This window comes from Schistocerca piceifrons, chromosome 4 (assembly GCF_021461385.2).
Source record: "Schistocerca piceifrons isolate TAMUIC-IGC-003096 chromosome 4, iqSchPice1.1, whole genome shotgun sequence".
NCBI classification, from domain to species: Eukaryota; Metazoa; Arthropoda; class Insecta; order Orthoptera; family Acrididae; genus Schistocerca; species Schistocerca piceifrons.
The window spans coordinates 592,414,175-592,441,565 of record NC_060141.1 but is presented as its reverse complement, the minus strand read 5'-3'; positions in this window follow the sequence as shown (position 1 = coordinate 592,441,565).

The window sequence follows — 27,391 nt, the reverse complement described above, 5'->3', positions numbered from 1 at the left end:
TCAAAACTGCAGATTCCTCAACATCTCCACATACTGCGCGTGAGAGGGTTCGAATCCTGGCCCGGCACTAAAGCTTTCATTATCTATTAACAAGCTCTAGCATGAGAACACCTATTTGCTGGTGGGTAATAATTTCGATTTTTAATGTATTTTCATTCGTTGTCAACAACTAACGGTATGTAACGTTTTTGAGTCCCAGTGAGACACAGAACTGTTTGCCAAATCATTGTCAATTCAAGGATGTTATTCCGAGCTACTGGTGGAAAAAATTTCGGTAGCTGACGTTTCTTTGTGTGCAGTCAACAACGATACGTGTGGGGCTCGATTCCCAGTCAGCACTGAACTCTTCGTCATATTATTTCTAGTTCAAACATACTCGCATGTCGCTGCTGGTGTAACAAACCCATTTTTAACGTTCGTTTTCTCGAGGATATAACAGCGATAGGTGCCAGGTTGGAGGCCTGGGAAAGAAAAAATTAATGTTTCGTCTCGTCATTTTAGTTAAAACATCTATCTACTGCCGAGAAAATCCGATATGGCACAGTTGATTGTGCTTCGATGACAATCCAATTAGGTTCTGGGTTCGAATCCCTGTCCAAAGCCTTACCTCACGGCATTTCAAGAAAGTTACTTGTGAAGAAGCAATATTTAACATCTCGCTTAGTTCGTTAACAAGGACGATAGATGCTGGGTAGGAATTCGCGTCCGTTAACAATGTTTACGTTATGTAATTTAGGTTGATATTTGCCAACTGACACTATCTAAAATCGAGGTATATCACTCTCTGTATGCCTAGTCAGGAATGACTGTTAGTTTCCGTCAGTCACGAAGTCTTTGCTTGGTTGCATGACCTGGGTTTGAATCCATATGTAGAACGAGACGGTTCGTCGTGTCATTTGAAGTTCATTCATATTCTCAACTAGCTGCTCGTGAATAATTTAAATTTTTAATGTCATTTTGTGTTAAATAATAACAATGGTGTGTTACTTTGAAGAGGAAATCATGAATACGACGAAATTACTACGTGAATTAGCTATCTGACGTAATAATGAGAGTGGTAACACTTCATGTATGTCATTTATTGTAATAAATGTGAACTTACAAGCCTGAAGAACCGTCTTGTCCGTGATAAGATGTTCCCTGATATTTGTAGTACCTTGGTATTACTTTACATCTTGAGTTATTGCGATAGAGAGCAGTGTTTTCTAGTGATGACTTGTTGGAACGGTAGCGTTCTCGCTTCCCACGCCCGGGTTCCCTGGTTCGATTCCCGGCGGGGTCAGGGATTTTCTCTGCCTCGTGATTACTGGGTGTTGTGTGATGTCCTTAGGTTAGTTAGGTTTAAGTAGTTCTAAGTTCTGGGGGACTGATGACCATAGATGTTAAGTCCCATAGTGCTCAGAGCCATTTGAACCAACCATATTGAACTTGTTGGAACCATTTTCAATAGTCAAACGACTGTACCGAGGGGCGATTAGAGGAGCTGCTAGACAGCTGCGCTATGTGGGTTGCAGTCGAATCAGGCGAAATGCAATTCAGGTCGCTCGGATACTTTTGAGCACGACTGTACAATTACCGCACTCCCCAGTAAAATTTAATTTCGCATGAGTTCAGTTAAACCTCGCCACCATATGTTCCATTTCTTCATGATCTCCTCTAAAAAAGAAAATCGTGCCGTTTACTTACCTTCTGGATTAAATAAGCTTACATTTCATGTCACGAAACACTAAGAAAGTCTGCACTCCATTCCTCTAACAAATATGTCAGTAACAGTGAGGGCCAACCCATCTTTCTGGTTAAATTTGAAGTAATTGGACGTCAATAGTAGTTGTAACATGTTAATAAGCTCTATGATTTAATGCACATCTAACTTCTTATGGTTCAACAAGTTTGCTTTTATAATGATGATCACCCCATCAGTTGGAACAATCGAATACTTTCTTTTTATATCCATTGAGACTAAGGTGGTACCTTCAGCTATTGTAATATTCACTGCTGTAGTCACTTCTGTGTATTCCCTTATGTGTATCACTCTTTGAGAATTGCATTCAGTTTATTATACAGATTATAAGTAGGGTAACCAATACTGTTCCCGACAGTGTGTATTGGCATATTCTTTTTATGTATTTTTAGCTGAGCCTTCAAGGTAGATAACTGTGGGAAAATGACTTTCTGTCTGTCTTTTCCACTGTCTGCTATTAATAAATTGCTGTTGTCGACAGCAGTCTCATCTGCAATTGAAATTTCACCGTGCTTCCTTCAAAAACAGCTTTGTCATTAAAAAAAAACTGGAATGCCTGACTTATATAATAACAGTTACGGTGTCTCCTTTGGCCGCTTTTGAAACTATAGTGTCATTCGCATCCAGTTTTGCATTAATTTCTCTGACAATTAAGCCTTTCTCTGCTATTTGTATTGCGGCGTTTTGTTACGTTTGAGTTCATTTATTTTCTATTTGAATTTCTATTCTGCGTGCTTCCAGCTTGTCTAATTTAGCATTTTCGCTGCTGACCTCACTTCTCTAACCTTGTCACAAATTATGTTTTTATTGAACTGTGTAACTAAACTGTGCATCAATTCTTTTTTTCAAAATCGCCATTTTCAGATTTTTAAACTGTTTTTATAAGATCAGTCACAGGTGGATAAAAATACCAAGCTTTCCTTTTGTTTTGACGATTTTCCTCATAATTTTTTTAAACTGTTAGTATTCTAAGTTTCTTCTGCTGCCTCCCACTGACAGTGTTTTGAAGGCCTTGAACACCGTCTTTAACTCGGCGAAAACATTTCAGAGCACAGTCAAACAAAAGTTTAGTTCTAACTGTGGAAGATATTACGATTCATGAAGCTTATCTCTGGCGTTATAAGCATCCCTAATTTCGTTCTTGATCCACAAGATACTTGCCCTGCATCTGATACATAAAGCTACAGGTGTCATTCTTTTCATTTTTATTCCAGCGTTTTTGCAATCACTTTTTGCATCATCGTGTACCACATAATGCTTGTTGAACTGTAATTCCGTATTAAGCACAATAACTTTGATACTACTCCGTAAACAGTTCATTGAAGTTTCACGCACCTAATTAGGTAACATATAAAATATTTCCGACAAAGGTTCAAGGAACAATGACCAATACAATACCGGCAAAACATACGTTTTAGTCTGTAGCCGCGATTTTCTTATTTTGCCTACTGTATATACCGGCTTCAGTACACAGTAATATCCTTAGGCCATCCTCTGATTAATGAACTCTATTACATAGTCAGGCTCAATTGCATCCGTTACATAGTCAGACCAATAACACAAGAGAAATGCACAAAATATTATTCTCTATGACAGCAAACGTGTGGTGTATAGTGGAAGCTTAAAATGTGTAGGTGGCCCACTAACCCTGACAAGCAGCCGTCACGCTCGCTTACAAAGTAATTAATTCGGAAACGGCTACATCTACGTTAACTCTGATTGTGTCTGCGGAAAGAACAGGAAAATCGCCGTACATGTCTATACCGTAATTACTAAGGGCACAGAGATCATAAACTATTCTGATTACTGCTGCAAAATTTGCAGTTGCTTTAATTTAATTTGTGAGCTGCACGTGTCTTTACAGTAATTACTAGAGGCACAGAGATCATAAACTGTTTTGATTACTGCTGAAAAATTTGCAGTTGGTTCAATTTTATTTGTGAGAAAACTGCTGCAGCTAGGAGTAAATTAAAATATCAGTTTTGTATGGAGTTTTAGCATCCATCTAACTGCACATTCAATTCAGATTGTTAATTGCATTTGCGTATAGAATAGTGTAACGGAGGCTGTTGATAAAATGTAGAGACTTGAATTTTCTGCGGAGGGCTGCGCAAAGGGCTTAGAAGAGCGGTGTCCATCTTTACATTATTTTGGATAGATTAGTAGAGGTAATACCTATACTAGTCTGAGCGGTGACCCAAACCCGATAAGAAATTTGAAATATTTCGCGTCAGTTCAAAAATGGTTCAAATGGCTCTGAGCACTATGGGACGTAACATCTGAGGTCATCAGCCCTTAGAACTTAGAACTACTTAAACCTAACTAACCTAAGGACATCACACACATCCATGCCCGAGACAGGACTCGAATCAGTGACCATAGCAGTCGCTCGGATCCGGACTTCGCGCCTAGAACCGCTCGGCCCGCATCAGTTCATCGGTGACTTAGAGATGTTCTGCAGCCACCAGAAAAGTTTTACTTCTGCTTGTTGTTCAGCAGCACTTGAAACCGAATTCAATTAATGGAGTTACTTTGGATGAGTTTGATTTTTTACTACACCATTGACGAGTAACTGCTGGAAACACTACCTACCGTAAAATATCTAGGAGTAGCTATTCAGAGCGACCTTAAATGGAATGACCACATCAAACAAATATTACGAAAAGTGGATGCCAAACTGAGATTAATGGGGGGAATCTTCAGAAAATGTAACTTATCCACGAGGTAAGTGGATTATAAGGCGCTTCTTCCACCGATTCTTGACCATTGTTCACCAACAGGGATTCTTACCAGGTGGGACTGATAGAAGAGCGACGCGTTTCGTTACGGAATCATCTAGTCATCGCGAGAAGGTTACCCAGATGCTCAACAAACTCTGCTGGCAGACGTTACAATAGAGGCGGTGTTCATCACGGGCAGGTTCTCTACTGAAATTCCGAGAGAGCACTTTTGGGGAAGAGTTGGACAACGTACATCACGCGTAATGACCGCGACAAGAAAAATCGAGAAATTAGAGTTAATACAGAACCTTACCGGTGACTATTCTTCCCATGTGCCATTTGAGAGTGGGATATGGTAGGCATAGATGTAGTTTGCTAGTGAGACTTTGACAATTTTCATCACTGATCGACACTCAAGATTACTGCATCGCGTGTTGTTTAGGCTACTATTTATTTGTGTTAACTTGGAGTTCGACTTCGATTAATTTTATCGGTGATCACCATCTATTTCAGTTCACTTAGTTACGAAGAATTTATCACCTGGATACAAAATTTTGTAACATAGTGAGAACAATAAACTTTGTTAAACTTAACAGCCTGTAGTTGGCGTATATTAATTAGTTTTGCTGCAACTACGATCAGGCTAAGGATATTTTAAATCTGATTAGCACATCAGAGAGAGTTTCATTATTTAAATGTATTATTTAAAGCGAAAATGACTGATAATCTTCCCCTAAGACGAAGTATTACAAGCTATCACTTTCAACTGTCACAAGCTTTCGATTTAGATCCATACAACCCCGCGTTTTTAGCCCAGAAGAAATCCCATTCCGAGCTTAAGTTATACAGAATTATTAAAAAATATATTCCAGAAAACCAAAAAATATACATTAACGTCAACCTCAGTATTGTTCGAAAGATTGAACAGGGTAATACAATTACAGTGCACCGTAAACTGGCTCCTTCACAAATCACACCTGGCCCTACGCATATGGCTCACGACAGCAGATCGGATTCAGATTCCGAAGGTCGTTACTCACAATTTTAAACACTCGTACAGCAAACACATGCCACATTCGTTCAATTATTCATACAGGCATTAAACAAAGGAAGTGGCTATATTTAACAAAAATCATAACGTCATTAAAAGATAAAATTATTACGTAAAATTAAGTTATTTTTCAAAGTATGTGTTTTGGTGTACTATTAAAATGCTAGGTACATCAGACTTTTTCACTGACTTTTACCTAATGCATTCCGCCCCCGGTAGCTGAGTGGTCATCGAGACAGAATGTCAATCCTAAGGGCTCGGGTTCGATTCCCGGCTGGGTTGGAGATTTGCTCCGCTCAGGGACTGCGTGTTGTGTTGTCCTAACCATCATCATTTCATCCCCACCGACGCGCAAGTCACAGAAGCGGCGTCACATCGAAAGACTTGCACCCGGCGAACGGTCTACCCGACGGGAGGCCCTTGTCACACGACATTTACCTAATGCTTTTATGCTTGTCAGGAATTTGGAAGTTCATGAAGAATTTAAATTCTCTGTTCTGTGTAATTTATTTAAAAAAGTACTTGAAATAAGAAGCTGAAATTCATTGTACCATTTGCAAATAACGTAACGAAATGTTGTGCCGAATTTCATTGCGGTTGGTGTGGGCTATAAGTCTAATTTAGTTTATGGTAATGGACGTAATATTCCATCGTCTGTACGGTAGTGACGCCTCTCGGCTGAAGTAACTGGTTGGCTCAGGCGACAAACACCTGTCTCGGTTTGGGTAGTCGGCAGTCCGGCCGTAGCCGGACACGTCCGAGCTTTTACGGCCCTGTCTGCAAAACATAGTCCAGCCTGCACTTTAACGATAAAGTAGACAACGCACAACAGAGGCCCTTTACAAAAGAATAACGTGAGCGCGAGGAATAAGTGTAAGGAGAAATGAGATAATCCATAAGGATGTATAGAAATATCAATCAATACTATTCTTGTGTCTGTGACAAATGTTTTTCTTCGTAGGCCGAATGAGTGTAAGACACAATGTAACAATTACGCTACGCACAGAGCGAGCGAGGCAAAGTAGAATGTGAGGGTCAGCTGATGCCAACCAACGTGGCTCCGCTACTTTCACGCGTCACTCCTACCAGTGCTGTCACACCCGATGAAGTAATCTTTCAGTGTTCACAGATCAGATAACTTTTGACTGGAGTAGTACTTTTGTCCAGTTCAAGTTCTCTGAATTCTAAGACGGTTATCAGGGACCCAACAAAATCAGCTGGCATAGTTTACAGCAACCATGAATGGCTTGGCTCTGAGCACTATGGGACTTAACTTCTGAGGTCATCAGTCCCCTAGAACTAACCTAAGGACATCACACACATCCATGGCCGAGGCAAGATTCGAACCTGCGACCTTAGCGGTCGCGTGGTTCCAGACTGTAGCGCCTAGAACCGCTCGTCCACCACAGCCGGCCGCGCAACCATGAATAATATATATTCCAGGAACTCGTGAGAAACTTTCGTCCTTTTATAGTTTTAAATAATGATTGTATTTGGAATCAGAAAGATTTAAGTGTTCGTTTCTCCCGCGCGCTATCGGGGAGTGGAACGGTAAAGAAATACGAAGTGCGTTGAATAAGTAACGCTGTTTTTCTGAAAGCAGGTTGATTTTATAGATGATTTCAATACAACTTATTATTCCCCAATCTTTTGGCTACAAAATCCTAATTTTCAACTGTCTGCGACGGCCTTACGTCACCATAATGGGAGGGCTTACGTGCCCCCAAGTTACCAAACGTCGGAGCTAACGCATTGTTGCGTCAATAACCTGCCCGTCATCCAAGTACGCTTCCCGAGGAGAGCCTCCCTCATCGGGCCAAACAGAAGGAAGTCGGAAAATGCCGAGCGGTCTAGGGTGCTGCAGTCAGGGACTGGCAGCTGGTCCCGGCGGAGGTTCGAGTCCTCCCTCGGGCATGGGTGTGTGTGTTTGTCCTTAAGATAATTTAGGCTAAGTAGTGTGTAAGCTTAGGGACTGATGACCTTAGCAGTAAAGTCCCACAAGATTTCACACACGTTTGAACATTTTTTTCGGAAAATGCGAGTTCCGGGCAGCGGGATAGAGGAGGAAGAACAAACCAATGAAGTTTTGTGATCTCCTCTCGGATTCGCAAACTTGTGTGAGGCCTTACATTATCATGAAGAAGGAGAAGTCGTTTCTTCGATTTCCTACGGGTACCACAATATACGTCAGAGTTGATCGTTGCACCATGAGGGAAGACATCAGAATAATATCTTCATAGTCCCTGAAGATCGTTGACATGACTTTACCGTCTCGGGGTGCGGCTTTGAACTTTTTCTTTCGAAGGAGAAGTGGTGTGGTGCCCCTCAGTGGAATGCCATTCTACTTCCGGTGCCAAGTGATGGGCCCATGTTTTATCGCCTGTGACGATGTTCGACAGCAAATTGTCACGACCAGTCTCTTAACACGCAAGCATTTGCTCCATGATAGTTCTTCGGAGCTCTTTATGGCTATCCGTTAGCGGCGAGCAACCGAGAGTGCACACACATTTGATCACACCAACTGCTGTGGGAGTGTGTGGTAGCACTGCCAACAGAAACGTCCAGTTGCGCAGCGAGGTGTTTGCTTGCGACCCATCCATCACCTCGAATGAGAGTGTCCGCACGTTCCGACATTGCAGACGTCACAATTGTGCGCGACCGGCTGGCATGCGGGAGATCGAACAGGTTTGCGTGAACATTTTGCGATGATGACAGACGTCTCGCCCAACGACTCACCGTGATTTTGTTCACTGCCAAGTCTCTATAACATTCCGCAAGCGCTTATAAATATCTGCGATGCTCTGATATTGCTCCAAAAGGAATTCAGTAAGAACTCCCTGCGTATAACGTATCTGGGTTACGTACAATATTCTAAATGCAACGCATAGCACCGCCATATATAGGAAGTTCATGAAACTATGGGGGCAGAAGTGGGAATACTCCACGATTTCCCACAACAAATTCCGCATTTTGGAAACCAAAATTGGCCTAGAAAAAAGAAGCGCTGCAGCACTTATTGAAACCGCCTCGTAGCTTGAACACTCTGCCAGGTACTAATTGTGAACAGCAGCGTAATCATGTAAATTTATATTTACACTACTGGCTATTAAAATTGCTACACCAAGAAGAAATGCAGATGATAAGCGGGTATTCATTGGACAAATAATTGTACTAGAACTGACATGTGATTACATTTTCACGCAATTTGGGTGCACAGATTCTGAGAAATCAGTAGCCAGAACAACCACCTCTGGCCGTAATAACGGCCTTGATACGCCGGCGCATTCAGGATGGTGTGTACAGGTACAGCTGCCCATGCAGCTTCAACACGATACCACAGTTCATCAAGAGTAGTGACTGGTGTATTGTGACGAGCCAGTGCTCGGCCGCCATTGACCAGACGTTTTTAGTTGGTGAGAGATCTGGAGAATGTGCTGGCCAGGGCAGCAGTCGAACATTTGCTGTATCCAGAAAGGCCCGAACAGGACCTGCAACAAGCGGCCGTGCATTATCCTCGTGATATGTAGGGTTTCGCAGGGATCGAATGAAGGGTAGAGCCACGGGTCGTAACACATCTGAAATGTAACGTCCACTGTTCAGCGAACAAGAGGTGACCGAGACGTGTAGCCAATGACACCCCATACAATCACGCTGTGTGATTCGCCAGTATGGCGATGACGAATACACGCTTCCAATGTGCGTTCACCGCAATGTCGCCAAACACGGATGCGACCACCATGATGCTGTAACAGAACCCGGATTCATCCGAAAAAATGGCGTTTTGCCATTCGTGCACCCAGATTCGTCGTTGAGTACACCATCGCAGGAGCTCCTGTCTGTGATGCAGCGTCAAGGGTAACCGCAGCCAGGGTCTCCGAGCTGATACTCCATGCTGCTGCAAACGTCGTCGAACTGTTCGTGCAGATGGTTGTTGTCTTGCAAACGTCCCCATCTGTTGACTCAGGAATCGAGACGTGGCTGCACGATCAGTTACAGCCATGCGTCATCTCGACTGCTAGTGATACGAGGCCGTTGGGATCCAGCACGGCGTTCCATATTACCCTCCTGAACCAATCGATTCCATGTTCTGCTAACAGTCATTGGACCTCGACCAACGCGAGCAGCAATGTCGCGATACGATCGCGATAGGCTACAATCCGACACTTGTCAAAGTCGGAAACGTAATGGTACGCATCTCTCCTCCTTACACGAGGCATCACAACAACGTTTCACCAGGCAACGCCGTTCTACTGCTGTTTGTGTGTGAGAAATCGGTTGGAAACTTTCCTCATGTCAGCGCGTTGTAGGGGTCGCCAACGGCGCCAACCTTGTGTGAATGCTCTGAAAAGCTAATCATTTGCATATCACAGCGTCTTCTTCCTGTCGGTTAAATTTCGCGTCTGTAGCATGTCATCTTCGTGGTGTAGCAATTTTAATGGCCAGTAGTGTATAACGTTCGACATTTTTACTTTAATTGTCGGATAAAGAGAAGAACACGCATACCCCGAAACCAAATTAGATCGGTTCATTTGTTTTTGATTGGTTCTCTGCTATTAATTTTGTAACTAAATAACGGAATTGGTCGCTGAAGACAATGGCGACTGCCGGAAGAGAGTTGGCCAGCCTGGTGGGTGCACGGCGCGACCTCTGGCTCGGCCCCCTCGCCGTCTTCCTTTTGCCCTCCCCTCCCACTCCCCCCCCCCACCTCCTACCAAATTATAAGCGCCGCTGCGCGGAAATCGCGGCTCGCGTGTGGCCCGCCCGGTCACGCCTTGAGCGGCCGCGTAATGACTTCATCCGCCGGGCCGCGCGTCCCCCACCATCCCAGTGCCAGTCCACTCACCGCCGCCTGCAGCGGGAACCACGCGCTCACTCGCCGCTGTCCGTCACCCGAGCGCGGACTGTATACAGCGCGGCTCGTAAAAAAGGAGAAATGTGTCGCACATTGTAGAACACCACCAGCTGCTGACTCTCTCCCATGTGCTCTTATCACGCCGGCCGGAATGACCAAGTGGTTCTAGGCGCTACAGTCTGGAACTGCGCGACCGCTACGGTCGCAGGTTCGAATCTTGCATCGGGCATGGATGTGTGTGATATCCTTAGGTTAGGTAGGTTTAAGTAGTTCTAAGTTCTAGGGACCTGATGACCTCAGAAGTTAAGTCCCATAGTGCTCAGAGCCAATTGAACTAATTTTGCTCTTATCACAAACTAGCGATCCAGGGCGATGTAACTGAGGTGGGAAATACGGAAGTCTTGAGCGGTTACATGCGCCTGCAGATCCTACGAGAAATAAGCAGAAAAACTTAATAACTTTCGAGAATGGCAGTAGTTCCGGATTCGAGCCCCGCTCTCGTCGACAATAACCCACCCAGTTAACCGAAAGCGATTTTTTGGACGGTGTGTTCGTGGACCTTCCCCGCAGATGGGCTGTGCCGGGAATGAGAAGGTAACTTCATAGTGAAGGTCTAATCCTCAGAACACGAACAGTGACAAAGGCATGCGGCATTAGTCTTCCACACGACGTGGGCGGACCTCACTTGTGATCACTATCATATAGCTGCGGGTGTGTTGCCCGTTTGTTTGTTACGCATCGGGAGCGGTTCCTGTCTATTTTTCATCATTGTACAATGTGATGTTTGTGTTTCCTTATCCAGAGGAACCAGTTGTAGAATGGTTATCCAGAACAATACATCAATCGAGGGTTCAAGCCACACTGTGGTCATTCATATTCGTTTTCCTAGTTCTTGTTGGAACACCTGTCTCTTTAAAATGTAAAATAAAAATAAAATTAAAAAAAAAAAACGCTTTAACGCGCCCCTTCCGGGATACGTGCAGGCGAGTCTGACCTTGATCCGGATCGAATCCACTCCAACTCTTCGAGTGCCACAAATATAAAAAATAACTTTGTGTTAAAATTTTTCACACAATTAGCCTTTATTAATACAAACAGCAACGAATATCAAGAAAACATTGGCCAAAACGTAAACATACAATTCTCTTTAGGAGGTCATCTCACTTTGCAATATAATTTTAAAATTTTTCACAAAATTAACATTTATCATCACAGTAAGCAGAAAACATAAGAAGAAATTGGAAAAAAGTAAACAATCAAGAGATTTCACTTTGTATCCACTGCAAAATATAATCTTCAACGACGCATCTTTTATACATTGAGGTGACATGTCATGGGATACCCCATAATATGGTGTTGGGCCTGCTATTTCCCGGCGTAGTGCAACAACTCGATGTGGCATGGACTCAACAAATCGTTGGAAGTCCCTTGAAGAATTATTGAACCACTCTGCCTCCAGAGCCGTTCATAATAGCGAAAGTGGTGCCGACACAGGATTTTGGGCACAAACTGACCTCTAGACTATCTTACTTAATTGGCAATAAGGATGAGCAAATAATTCATTCGCCGGCCGGGTTGGCCGAGCGGTTAGGCGCTGCAGTCTCGAACCGCGTGACCGCTACGGTCGCAGGTTCGAATCCTGCCTCGGGCATGGATGTGTGTGATGTCATTAGGTTAGTTAGGTTTAAGTAGTTTTTAGTTCTAGGGGACTGATGACCAAAGAAGTTAAGTCCCATAGTGCTCAGAGCCATCTGAGCCAAATAATTCATTCGAGCTATCCAGAATGTTCCTCAGACCAATTGAGAACAATTGTGGCCCAATGATATGGTGCAAGCCGTCGCTTGTTTTACTCATAATTATATGCCTCAGTGGTGCTAAATATTAAATGGCTGTGAGCACTATGAGACTTAACTTCTGACGTCATCAGTCCCCTAGAACTTAGAACTACTTAAACCTAACTAACCTAAGGACATCATACACATCCATGCCCGAGGCAGGATTCACCTGCGACCGTAGCGGTCGCGCGGTACCAGACTGTAGCGCCTAGAACCACACGGCTACCCTGGCCGGCGCTAAATATTATTATTTTTATATAACGAAAAGCATTATCTTCCCAAAATCTTCAAATCCTGAGCTATGCCCTTAATCTTTTATATTTGAATAAGTGAATTTGCTCATGGCACTTTCAAAATTCAAATTAATAATCAAATTAATTAATTTAATAAGACTGAACCTTAAATTGCTGGTGTACCAATGGACCACCACTTAACTAGAGTCCGCAGCTCGTGGTCGTGCGGTAGCGTTCTCGCTTCCCGCGCCCGGGTTCCCGGGTTCGATTCCCGGCGGGGTCTGGGATTTTCTCTGCCTCGTGATGACTAGGTGTTGTGTGATGTCCTTAGGTTAGTTAGGTTTAAGTAGTTCTAAGTTCTAGGGGACTGATGACCGTAGATGTTAAGTCCCATAGTGCTCAGAGCCATTTGAACCATTTGCCACTTAACTAGAAAAACTAAACTCTTCCTGAACAGGCCATGAAGTTCCAACGGTACTGGCCGGCCGCCGTGTCATCCTCAGCCCACAGGCGTGACTGGATGCGGATGTGGAGGGGCATGTGGTCAGCACACCGCTTTCCTGACCATATTATATGTACCATTCACAGTAAAATAAAAACAGTGAATAGTAGGAATAAGAACCGTGGCGTATTTAAGTTTACAAAATACAGACCAGTTTTATTATTCCTTTTGTAACTACAAATAGCTGATAAATGTTGTACTAAAATGGGAAACACATAACAGAGAAGGAACAGTGTTTGATTGGCAAAGCATATGTTGAGGTGGGAAGTATACCAGTTCTTCCCTGAATTCAGCCCTTTTACAGCTGTGTTTACACAAATCCACTACGAAGCCCAACTCTAAAATGGTTCAAATGGCTCTAAGCACTATGGGACTTAACAAATGGTTCAAATGGCTCTTAGCACTATGGGACTTAACTGCTGTGGTCATCAGTCCCCTAGAATTTAGAACTACTTAAACCTAACTAACGTAAGGACATCACGCACATCCATGCCCAAGGCAGGATGCGAACCTGCGACCGTAGCAGTCGCGCGGTTCCAGACTGTAGCGCCTAGAGCTGCTCGGTCACAGCGGCCGGCAGGCCCAACTCTATTCAAATGGAATCAACTACGACCATGTATACCATAAGCCATTGTTCAGCTGAGGACAGGGAGTTCTGAATATCACTTAACAACCTACGCCGGTGCAGCAGTGTTTCGACTTCTCACGATGATTCAGGCGTCAGCAGAAAACTGCTCGTTGTAGAGCGGCGCGCTGCGGTATCTGCAATATTCTGACGCGTCAACAAAAATTTGCAAACTACACGGCCCGGCGTTCTGATTGCCAGAACGCGGGAAACTTCCCTAATCCTGGCAGATTTCAGTGTGAGGTGCACCAGTTCTCTGGTTTGGCCAAACCAATTTGACTTACACCCATGATGGTGCTTTCTGGAAGTGTCAAATATCGGATGGCCGACTCAGGACGAATAAGTTCACCTTCATGACACACTATGTGTCCAATATGATATGTAGATAGAAACTGCCACTGCCATTTCCACTGTCCATTGCGAGATACAACCAGAAGTCTTACAAATAAGACTCTACCAGGGGAGGACCAAAAGATGAAGAAGCAAAGAATCACAACGAATATCGACCAAGCCACTGTATGGGAGCTGAATTAACGAAAGCGAAATTGCCCCTCATTGCAGAAACCAATGGAACTTACTCTTTCAATCTCCCGTCTTGACGGTTATGTTGGCCTGGTAGCCAATCCAGACACAGCACCGGTATTCCCATGCTGGAGGAGCAAGCCTCCACTTTGTATATCCTCAGAGAAGCCAATCAGCGATTCAAAATCTCTCTTGTCTGAAAAAAGTAGATTTTAGACTAGGTGGTGTCGTTCTCACAGTAAGCATGGCCGTGTATTGGCAAAAAACATCTGCCTTGTTGGGAGCACAGTACCTCATTTACAAAGAGATCCAGTCTTTCCAGGCTAATCATTTCCAGTTTCTGAAAGAAGGCTGTTAAGCTTTCCAGACAGTACTGCCCATGAAATATATGTTTCTGACGCTCGCTAAAAGAACCTGCCGACTTTCTATGGTCAGGGGGTTGCAGTCTTGCCTCCATTAAACACATGCACCAGCTGCTCTTTCCACATCGTCCCAGCTTCTAACATGAGAATGCATGGAGCTTTATGACCCTCCCACCATTCGCACAAAATATCAGTCTTTCTTAAATGGCTTCCTCCACCCACTTTCTACCAACTGGCTGCCTTCGTAACAGACAGATGCCTGGCTCAGGTAAAATGTTTTGCAAACTGGCGCCCCTCTGTCTGACCCTGGATGGGAGGACAAGAGGGAATCGGCCGGAAGTCTCTCTGCAGATACGATTCACTACTTCCCAGAATCACTCGCACAACCTGGTCGCTGCACTCAGCATTTATGGCTCCCAGTTCATCTCTTCCTGTTCTCCATTGCCTCCACTACAGCCTCTTGGATACAAGTTCTCTGTAAGTTACACATGCAGGTAGATGAATATTTTTCCCACAATTTCGTCATGTAAAATATCATCAACTGCATATAGCAAATGTAGTACTCAGAGCATGACCTGAAACATGAACGTTAATCCGACTGAGAGTGATGTTAAAGTGGGCGACTGGCGTGCCACCTCCCAGTGGCGCATTGTTGTTTGGGAACAGCAAGTCCATGCCATGAATGGCTGGAAATGGTCTCCACGTAGCTGAACATAACCATTTCCAGTCAATGATCAGTTCAGTTGGACCATAAGACTTGGTAAATTCCATTCAAACAGCACACACCATTATTGAGCCACCATCAACTTGGACATTGCCTTCCTGACAACTTGGGTCCATGACTTTTTGGGGGCTGCGCCACACTCGAATCATAGATCGGCTGAAATTGAGACTCAACTGACCTGCCATTGCTATCCAGTCGTGTAGGTTTCAACCGATACGGTCACGAGGCCAGGAGAGGCACTGCAGGCGATGTTGTACTGTTAGCGAAGGCACTGGTGCCGGTTGTCTGCTGCCATAGCCAACTGACGTCCAGTTTCGCTGCACTGTCGATGGGATACATTAGTCGTACTCCACGTACTGATTTCTGCTGTTGTTTCACGCAGTGTTGCTTGTCTGTTAGCAATGACAATTCTACGCAAACGCCACTGTTCTAGGTCGTTGTTGAGCCTGTCCGTGGTGAGAGTTCAGCCTGAAACGTGGTATTCTCGGCACGCTCTTGACACTGTGGATCTCGGAATATTGAGTTCCCTAACGATTTCCGAAATGAAATGCCCCGTGAATTTAGCTCCAACTACCATTTCGCACTCTAAGTCTGTTAATCCGCATCGTGCGGCCATAATCACGTAAGTACGAACGACAGCTCCGCCATGCACTTCTCTTTTATACTTTGTCTGCGTGATACTACCGCCATCTGTATATGTGCACATCGTTATCCCATAGGTTTTATTACCTCACTACATATTGTAAAACAAGAAACAGTCTCAGATTTGGACTATTGCATGAATGTACCCGGCAAGTCTGCGCGCCGACTGTTGCTTTGTATGCTGTATGTGACTGCTGCAACGCACTACATTCGCAGAAGTCTACCACTCGATGTTCATGTCTTGCGACAGCATCGGTGATTTCATGCTAAAGGCGATTTCACTAAAATGCAATGATGGTTTAGGGCAGAAACCATCGGCACTCAGAGGATTAACAACGATGGCTGGTGAGCTGGAAAGCCTGGACGTTGTTTTTGGGAGATTTTCCACAGTTCACTAGGTGAATACCGGACTGGTACCCAAGTCCCACCTCAGTTACACGCTACGCCAACATTTAGAAGAAAAAAAATTAAAAAGTTTTTATACTTGCACGCAGAATCAAACGGTGTACATTGATTCTATCCTGGGGAGTGAGGGACTGACAACTTTAGCTGTTTAGTCTCCTTACACCATTAAACAGTAGCAACCCACAATAGCAGCCATAACAAGCATCTGATGACGTCATTTGGGATTTTATATGCAATGTGATTCATGATTATAGGTACAAACGAAAGGGACGTGTAATAGACATCGAAAAACACAAATAATCATAATACAAATAGGTGCGGAAACGAATGGTTTTCCCAGTACATCGTATTACGACTGAGCATATGAACACCTTATAACAGTCATCGAGGATCCAAACTGCAGATATACACCTGACAACAAACACAGAACAAGTGTCCCTCATGGACACCGTTCACATGAAAGCAGGATCCAGAACGTGTCCTCATCAATGCACGTGCACGTTCAAAAACGGCAGTCGTGTTCCGAAAGCACTGACAGCCGTCCAGAACACATTCCCGCAGTTCATCGAAACTATCAACAGGGCTGGTATACAACAAAGCTGTCAAACATCGCCGGCCGGGGTAGCCGAGCGGTTCTAGGCGCTTCATTCTGGAACCGCGCGATCGCTACGGTCGCAGGTTCGAATCCTGCCTCGGGCTTGGATGTGTGTGATGTCCTTAGGTTAGTTAGGTTTAAGTAGTTCTTAATTCTAGGGGACTTATGACCACAGATGTTAAGTCACATAGTGCTCAGAGCCATTTGAACCATTTCGTCAAACAGCCCCACACAAAACAATCCAGGGGGCTCTTGTTGGGAGCCTGAGAGGCCATGGTAGGACCGAGAAGACGATCGATACGCTCCTTCTCGATGTACTGTTTACCAGTACTTAGGCATCCGGAAAGACAAGATATAGCCTTATACACTAGCATGACTGGTTGGTTGATTTGGGGGAGGAAACCAAACAGCGAGGTCGTCGGTCCCATCGGATGAGGGAGGGATAGGAAGGAAGTCGACCGTACCCTTTCAAAGGAACCATCCCGGCATTTGCCTGAAGTGATTTGGGGAAATCACGGAAAACTTAAACCAGGATGCGCAGACGTGAGTTTGAAGCGTCGTCCTCCCGATGCGGGTCCAGTGCGCTAACCAATGCGCCACCTCGCTCTTTACTGCATGACTGCACTTGTGAATCCACTGTAACAGGTAACCCAATGATTTCCAGACGTATGTTTATGGGTTTATGTGCTTGTTTCATTGCCCTGTATTTACTCATTTAGTTTGTACCTATAACAGCAAAACACCATGCACATATTGAAAGGCGTTCGCGGAAGCATAGGGTTCCTCAACTGTGTGAGATTCTTCTGTGTTCGTTTAATCGCAAACGTATTTCCGAAGGGTACAAAACCGCTAATTAATTTCAATACACCCAATAAATGACATCTAGTTGTCCGTAGGCAAGATCTAATACCGTGGGTACAGTTGAGGAAGCACAGGAGTAGTACAGCCGTTATACACATGTCACGATTTTTGTTTGTGGTCATCGACATACAATAGTATCCAACAAACAATGTAGTGTACATAAACGTTATGTACCTACCCGATATGTTTGTTTCCTATTTGCCGACGGACGCCGCATTTCATGCACGTCTGTTGTTCCCTCTAGTGATGCGATGTGCGCAGCGGACGGCAAGCACTGCTACGATACATGTGGTTCCTCTAAGTCAGTTCCTTCATAACATTGAAGTATGCACATCGCTAGTGTGGCTCTACGAGTGGAGATATCCATACAAAAACTTGCTGCAGTTGTAACACGTAGCCAAGCAGGTTTATCTATTCGCCAAATTGCGAAACAGTGTGGTGAGTCTATAGGGGAAGTGCAATACACTCTTCACCGCCAGAAGACAACAGGTAGCAATAAGGACATACCACGACCGGACAACCTCGTGAAACAAGTAAAAGTGATGATAAATATATAAGAATTACCAGTAGGAGGAATAGACTCAAAACAGCACCCCAAATTCTTGCGGAATTGGTAGAAATGAACACGACAACAGTATCTGTTGCAACAGTAAAAAGTGACTGAAGCCGGCTTGAAAGGATGTGACACAGCAAGGAAACCCCTTCTAAGGCCCATAAATAAACAGAAGAGACTTGAATGCCCTAGAAAACATCATAACTGGGCATCGGAAGAGTGGACGAAGGTGTTATTCTCCGAAATCGAAGTTCGAGATTTTTGGAACCAGAAGGAGAATATCTGTTCGCCGATTTTTATTGGAAATGGTAACCCATAGTGTGTTCTACCTACAGTTAAAAACGGTGAAGGTTTTATTATGATTTGGGGATGTTTTGCGGGAGACAGAGTTGGAGCCATTGTGAAAATAGAAGGATGTATAGATCAAAGCAATACCACCGCATACTTCAGTATCACGCAATACGAAGTGAATTGCGCTTAGCACGCAAAGGGTCACCTTACAGCAGGATAATGACCCAAAACATCGGTCGGCGTACTGTACGAACTGCAATGCATCAAAGGAAAAACAGAAAGTACTGAATGATATGGTATAACAGGCCCAAAGCCCCGATTGTAATCCCATTGAAATGGTCTAGCATGAAGTGGACAAACGTATCAGGGAAGTTAATATATCCAGCAACGAACATCTCTGGAATATCGTTAAGGATGTGTGGAATCATATAAATTCACGATACCTAGAAAAACTGATTGACCGCATGCTTCGAGTTTGTGAAACAGACACTACATCCAAAGGAGGATACTTTGATGAAAGTAAAATATAATTATTGTGATTGTATTATATATGTGAAAGTTAATACATTATATTTTGTGAGAAATAACGTTTGACTTGTGTTGTAAATCTCAAATACCAGGGGGTATTGAAATTAATGACCGGTAGTGTATGTTCGCGACTAAATGTTAATTTGTTCTATGAAAGCCCCGACGAAACATGTATATAAAGTTCTAGTTTTATTAACTGTGTTTAGTTTCGAAGAGTTAGATCCAAGTCAAGATAAATATACTTTCCGAAGGCTATATTCGCGACTAAATGTTATTTTGTTCTACGAAAACCCCGCGCAACTTGGGAAAAAATTCTGTTTTTGTTAATGTTGAGTTTTGGAGAGTTAGATCCATATCTAGATGAATACATTTACTTCAGCTCATCAGCATAGTTTGCATGCAACAAGTGACTTACAAACTGTAAAACTAGGATGTGGATTTCATCAGGATAACAGGTACAGATATTACGGAAGCTAGTGAAAATATGTCTTGTGTTTGTGGGAGCTTTAGTTCAAAGAATTCCGCATGTGAGGTAGCTAAATAGTGACTGTTATTGTGTCTGATTACATAGTTTTCTTTGTTTTAACAGTCTGCAGGTATCTTTTAAGTGGTTGGTGGATTCCTTCATTACGTAGACAGTAAATTCGGGCACTAAGAGTACGAACCTTTCTGGAATGGTTATAAGAGAGAGATCACAATCACACGATCGATAGTTGGAAACTACATTTAATTCGAAATAAATTCAACAGCTTGTGAAACGTGAAAATCACACCACGAAGTACATAAGTATTCATTTCCTAGTGCTGTGCAAACGAAATTTCGAATAGTGGTAATGGGAAGAAAAACAGCTCTAAAACCGGAAGAAAAACTCATGTAGAGCATCATACAAGAAACTTCTACTATTAAGTCGTAGAAAATCAGGATGTGTCAGAACTGTTTATAGCCTCAACCTACTGTAAAATATTCAGTACATATAAGAATGGTGCAAACACGAATATGTACATTTCACGTCTCTGATGATGTCTTTTAAATAATAAAGGCGAAAGGCAGATGGCCCGGAAAATTCATTTTATTCAGCTGTAATAAGAAAGTTCCAAAATGACAGATATCAGCACAATATTACCTGCAGCTGAGGGCCATAGATCAACAGGAGTTAAATATGATAAAGCAGCTCTGATTTTTGTGAACACACATTTTCACTCCTGTAATTTAATGTCCCGTCCCTTAAGTTATTTGGTAAACGTCTCACATAATTGTAATTGCGGTGCTCGCAACTTCAGAGATTACGCAAAAACGTTACATGAAAACGTCTATTGGTCACATCCAGAAAATAAACCGCCGATTCTGCGGCTGGACCGTTAGTTCGTATCTTGTTGTCGCAGCCTAAATTACTCTCATATCCTAATACAACCGTTACCTTGCTTTCGGACCATAGACAGCTATTTTGGAAATAAAATTGTGTATGTTGATTTTCACTTTGTTCATTAGCACTGACATTGGTTTTAGTTAGTCGTAGCTGCATGCCACTCTGATTTCTATGGGCCATATTGTTCGTGGCAGTGAACCTCGATTGTGTTAGACAACAATACAAAATAACTGCTTGCAAACTTAAGCGAAATGTAGTTGCACAAGAATTCGACTATATCGAGAAACAATTCCTTCAACATACACACCTGGATAGAATTGTATCAAAGCTTATGCCAACCGTCTAAAGGAAAGGCAACGCCCAAATCATGTTCGTGTGGATAAATACATCACACAATACAGCTGTTCGCTATCTTTTCAGCGAATAGGCAGTGAAAAACTTCATTGTGTAATTTTTCAAAAACATTCATTCTGCTGCCTATATTGAGTTTACTTCGGACAGCGCTCTCACTATGGTAGCAGTATGAGGAAGAGCTAGTCTGCCCCTGAAGCAAAAACTATCCCAGAATTACACTACTGCCCATTAAAATTGCTACACCAAGAAGAAATGCAGATGATAAACGGGTATTCATTGGACAAATATATTATACTAGAACTGACATGTGATTACATTTTAATGCAATTTGGGTGCATAGATACTGAGGAAAAAATTACGCAGAACAACGACCTCTAGCCGTAATAACGGACTTGATACGCCTGGGCATTTAGTCAAACAGAGCATGGATGGTGTGTACAGGTACAGCTGCCCATGCAGCTTTGATACGGTACCGCAGTTCATCAAGAGCAGTGACTGGCGTATGGTGACCAACCAGTTGCTCGGCCACCATTGATCAGACGTTTTCAGTTGGTGAGAGATCTGGAGAATGTCCTGGCAAGGGCAGCAGTCGAACATTTTCTGTATCCAGAAAGGCCCGTGCAGGACCTGCAACATGCGGTCGTGCATTATCCTGCTGAAATGTAGGGTTTCGCAGGGATCGAATGAGGGGTAGAGCCACGGGTCGTAACACATCTGAAATGTAACGTCCACTGTTCAAAGTTCCGTCAATGCGAACAAGAGGTGACCGAGACGAGTAAACAATGGCATCCCGTACCATCACGCCGGGGGATACGGCAGTATGGCGATGACGAATACACACTTCCAATGTGCTTTCACCGCGATGTCGCCAAACACGGATGCGACCACCATGATGCTGTAAACAGAACCTGGATTCATCCGAAAAAATGACGTTTTGCCATTCGTGCACCCAGCTTCGTCGTTGAGTACACCATCGCAGGCGCTCCTGTCTGTGATGCAGCGTCAAGGGTAACCGCAGCCATGGTCTCCGAACTGATAGTCCATGCTGCTGCAAACATCGTCGAACTGTTCGTGCAGATGGTTGTTGTCTTGCAAACGTTCCCATCTGTTGACTCAGGGATCGAGACGTGGCTACACGATCCTTTACAGCCATGCTGATAACATGCCTGTCATCTCGACTGCTAGTGATACGAGGCCGCTGGGATCCAGCATGGCGTTCCTTATTACCCTCCTGAACCCACCGATTCCATATTCTGCAAACAGTCATTGGATCGCGACAAACGCGAGCAGCAATGTGGCGATACGATAAACCGCAATCGCGATAGGCTACAATCCGACCTTTACCAACGTCGGAAACGTGATGGTACGCATTTGTCCTCCTTACACGAAGCATCACAACAACGTTTCACCAGGCAACGCCGGTCAACTGCTGTTTGTGTATGAGAAATCGGTTGGAAACTTTCCTCATGTCAGCATGTTGTAGGTGTCACCACCGGCGCCAACCTTGTGTGGATGTTCTGAAAAGCTAATCATTTTCACATCACAGCATCTTCTTCCTGTCGGTTAAATTTCGCGTCTGTAGCATGTCATCTTTGTGGTGTAGCAATTTTAATGGCCAGTAGTGTAGTTTCAAGTCGCGAAGCGAGTTGGCGCAATAGTAAGACAGTGAAATCGAATTCGGGAGGACGCCGATCCAAATTCCTGTCTGGCTATCCAGATTCAGGTATTCTGCCATCTCCCTAAGGCGACTACCAGGACAGTTGTTTGAAAGGGCAAGACCGATTTCCTTCTGCTTTCTTCCCCATATCAAACTTGTATTCCGATTACCGTATCGTCGACTTTAAATCCTTATCTTGCTTCCCACTTTCACTTCTCTTACCTTAACATAACTGCGGAAAACTCAATAGTGCCTTGCAGACGGGGATCTAAGCACCAATACTTCCCTACTTCACTTTTGTTGGTCCAGCTCTCTTGCTGTTACAGCTGTTGGTTGTCTGATAGGCGTACAGATTGCTCTTGATTTACAGTGCGCTACATCCAGGTATTGATGTTGTTGTTGTGGTCTCCAGTTCGAAGAGTGAATCGATGCAGCTCTACATGCTACTCTGTCCTGTGCAAGTCTCTTCATTTATCCGTAACTACTGCAACCTAGGTACAGGGTAACAATTATTGAACTACACTCCTGGAAATGGAAAAAAGAACACACTGACACCGGTGTGTCAGACCCACCATACTTGCTCTGGACACTGCGAGAGGGCTGTACAAGCAATGATCACACGCACGGCACAGCGGACACACCAGGAACCGCGGTGTTGGCCGTCGAATGGCGCTAGCTGCGCAGCATTTGTGCACCGCCGCCGTCAGTGTCAGCCAGTTTGCCGTGGCATACGGAGCTCCATCGCAGTCTTTAACACTGGTAGCATGCCACGACAGCGTGGACGTGAACCGTATGTGCAGTTGACGGACTTTGAGCGAGGGCGTATAGTGGGCATGCGGGAGGCCGGGTGGACGTACCGCCGAATTGCTCAACACGTGGGGCGTGAGGTCTCCACAGTACATCGATGTTGTCGCCAGTGGTCGGCGGAAGGTGCACGTGCCCGTCGACCTGGGATTGGACCGCAGCGACGCACGGATGCACGCCAAGACCGTAGGATCCTACGCAGTGCCGTAGGGGACCGCACCGCCACTTCCCAGCAAATTAGGGACACTGTTGCTCCTGGGGTATCGGCGAGGACCATTCGCAACCGTCTCCATGAAGTTGGGCTACGGTCCCGCGCACCGTTAGGCCGTCTTCCGCTCACGCCCCAACATCGTGCAGCCCGCCTCCAGTGGTGTCGCGACAGGCGTGAATGGAGGGACGAATGGAGACGTGTCGTCTTCAGCGATGAGAGTCGCTTCTGCCTTGGTGCCAATGATGGTCGTATGCGTGTTTGGCGCCGTGCAGGTGAGCGCCACAATCAGGACTGCATACGACCGAGGCACACAGGACCAACACCCGGCATCATGGTGTGGGGAGCGATCTCCTACACTGGCCGTACACCACTGGTGATCGTCGAGGGGACACTGAATAGTGCACGGTACATCCAAACCGTCATCGAACCCATCGTTCTACCATTCCTAGACCGGCAAGGGAACTTGCTGTTCCAACAGGACAATGCACGTCCGCATGTATCCCGTGCCACCCAACGTGCTCTAGAAGGTGTAAGTCAACTACCTGGCCAGCAAGATCTCTGGATCTGTCCCCCATTGAGCATGTTTGGGACTGGATGAAGCGTCGTCTCACGCGGTCTGCACGTCCAGCACGAACGCTGGTCCAACTGAGGCGCCAGGTGGAAATGGCATGGCAAGCCGTTCCACAGGACTACATCTAGCATCTCTACGATCGTCTCCATGAGAGAATAGCAGCCTGCATTGCTGCGAAAGGTGGATATACACTGTACTAGTGCCGACATTGTGCATGCTCTGTTGCCTGTGTCTATGTGCCTGTGGTTCTGTCAGTGTGATCATGTGATGTATCTGACCCCAGGAATGTGTCAATAAAGTTTCCCCTTCCTGGGACAATGAAATCACGGTGTTCTTATTTCAATTTCCAGGTGTGTATATGGAGAAAAAGTAGATTAGTTACAAATTACGGCGTGCATACACTTTATTCAACAGATACTCGGATTTTATTGTAACATGTTCGATATGCCTTACATCATTGGCGATGATGTAACGCAGACAAAAATTGTGCATGACCCGCTGAAGCATAGGAACATCGATGCCGTCAATGACCTCCTGAAACGCTGTTTTCAGCTCAGCAACGGTTTTGGGGTTATTGCTGTACACCTTGGCTTTAATACAGCCCAACGGAAAGGAGTCGCATGTGTTCAGATCCTGAGAACATGGTGGCCAATCGAGGCCCATGCCAGTGGCCTCCGGGTATCCAAGAGACAGATTGCAGTTCCTAAAGTGCTCGTCCTGGACATCACTCTCCTACTTCGATGGGGTCGAGCTCCGTCTTGTATGAACCACATCTTGTCGAAATCAGGGTCAGTTTGGACAATGGTGATGAAATCATTTTGCAAAACCTTCGTGTACCGTTCGGTAGTCACCTTGCCATCAAGGAAATCGCATCGATTATTCCATGATTGGACATTGCCCACCACACAGTCATCTGTTGAGGGTGAAGAGATTTCTCGATCGCGAAATGAGGATTCTCAGTTCCCCAGATGCTCCAGTTTCGCTTATTGATGAACCATCCAAATTTTATTTTTTATTTATCGTTTGATGATACAGAGCTTTGATCAAATACATATTTTTAAGAGTACATAGTATAAGAAATGACAGGCAAAATACAGGTACAGAATCAGTTGTCCAAAGTATTATTCTAAATTATGTACACATTACACAAGTTCTTAGATTTCTAAGTCCAGTCGATCCAGTTGAGCCCTTTAGGTGATGCATGGTGGATGTCATTTATTGATCCCCTGAAATCTCGTTTCGGGCATTCACCAACAGTGTGATTCATTGTATGCAGGACAGCTCCACGGTCACAATCTGGACATGTTGCCCAGCCCCATTTGTGCTCTAGATATCGGCAGTTCCCTTGTCCTGTTCGGATGCGATTGATGGTTCTCCACTGGCGTCTGGGTAGTGTGAAACCTGTAACTGGTGTGGAAGGCTTTTCAACCAGATGACCGTTAAAAACTCACGATTCTTCCCACTGACTTCTCCATACTTCGTTGATGTTAAAGTCGGAGGCTTCAAGATGTTGTGCAGTTCGCCAAGGTGGTTTTCTTGACTTCATAGTCGTCATGCACAGTCATAGTCATGCATAGAATACAGAGCAAACAACCAAAAAGTCCTTCTCAAGACGCACAAGTTCGTAGAATTGGACCATCTATGGCACATGCCAATTTAACATCGAAGGAATAAGCAGGTCAGATTGTTTGAAGTACACCTAGATGGAGAGATAAGCAAGAAATATAGGTTAAATGATGGCCTGCCCCAAGGATCCGTGCTGGCTCCATTACTTTTTAATATATATACATTAGACCTACCAGAGACATCTTCTAAGAAGTTTATCTATGCAGACGATATTGCTCTCACATGTCAAAATCAAGACTTCCACAATTCCGAAAGAATCATTGAGGAAGACCTTATCAAAATGGATGAATATTTCGAAACATGGAGGCTCAGACCTAATACTTCTAAAACCCAAGTCTCCTGTTTCCACCTCAACAACAGACAGGCAAACTATGCACCCCACGTAGAGTTCAGAGGCCAGCTGCTTAACTAGAATCCCCTCCCTAAGTATCTGGGAATTACATTGGACCGATCTCTGACGTACAAGGAGCACTTATACAAATGCGCAGCAAAAATCAAAACCAGAAATAATGTCCTACACAAACTCACTGGAAGTAGCTGGGGAGCAAGCGCCACAGTTCTCAGAACATCTGCTGTTGCACTAGTATATTCGGTGGCTGAATACTGCGCTCCGGTCTGGCTAAACAGCACTCATACAGCAACGGTGGACACCCAGCTAAACGACACCATGAGGCTCATCGCAGGCACTATTAAACCGACACCCCACCAATGGCTCCCGGTACTGGCTAACATAGCCCCACCTCATCTAAGGTGAAGATCTGCACTGAAAAGGGAATGGCAAAAGTGCGCTAACAACCGTGACCTACCCTTACACGAAGACTGCAAGAATCCTAGCCACAGGCTCAAGTCCCGTAAGCCATCATGGAGATTAGGGCAACAGCTGATCGAGGATAATTATGATATCGACGAAGCCTGGCGTCGGGAATGGGATAAGTCTAACCCTGATCACCTTAGTCTCGGACCCAACCGTACGGCCCGAGGGCTTCGGTCTTCCCAGAAAATCTTGGACAACTTTAAATCGTATCCGAACAGGCTATGGTAGATGTAATTACTGGAAGCACAAATGGGGACAGACTGACTCATCCAACTGCGACTGTGGGAATCCACAAACTCTACATCATATCGCAATGGACTGCCCTACGAGGAGATTCCCTGGCATAATGCAGGAGCTGCACCTCCTGCAGGGAGATGTTTCTGGCTGGATGAGGGACTTGGACATACAACCATGAGTCTGGTCTACTCTTTTCCTTCTGAAAAACCTATTACTAGATAATATTACTATAATTTCTATGTATTTTTGTGTATTTGTGTATTTTACTTCCTTTTTTAGATCTAATAATTGTTTGTTGCCTGTAACATATTGACCATTCATTGTTTTATACGTTGTTTGTGTTATTACTTACTTACTGCTGTATTCTATTAGCCATACGAAATATATATATATAAAAGCAGGTCGAAATGTGACTGTCTAACCATCCAAATGAAAGTGGGAGTCGTCGGTCAACTATGTGCATACTAATTCCCATCACGCTCCGCGGCCAACCGTGCAGTTTGAACGTCCTAATGCAAACTACTCAGAGGATATGACGATTTTATTTAATGTAGTTCAACAATTGTCACCCTGTAGATATGAATCAGCGCACAGCATTCAAGACTTGGTCTCCTTCCACAATTTCTGTTCTCCACATTTGCTACAGTAACGAAATTGTCGATCATTTGATGACTCTGGATGTGTCCTCACAATCGATCCCTTCTTGTAG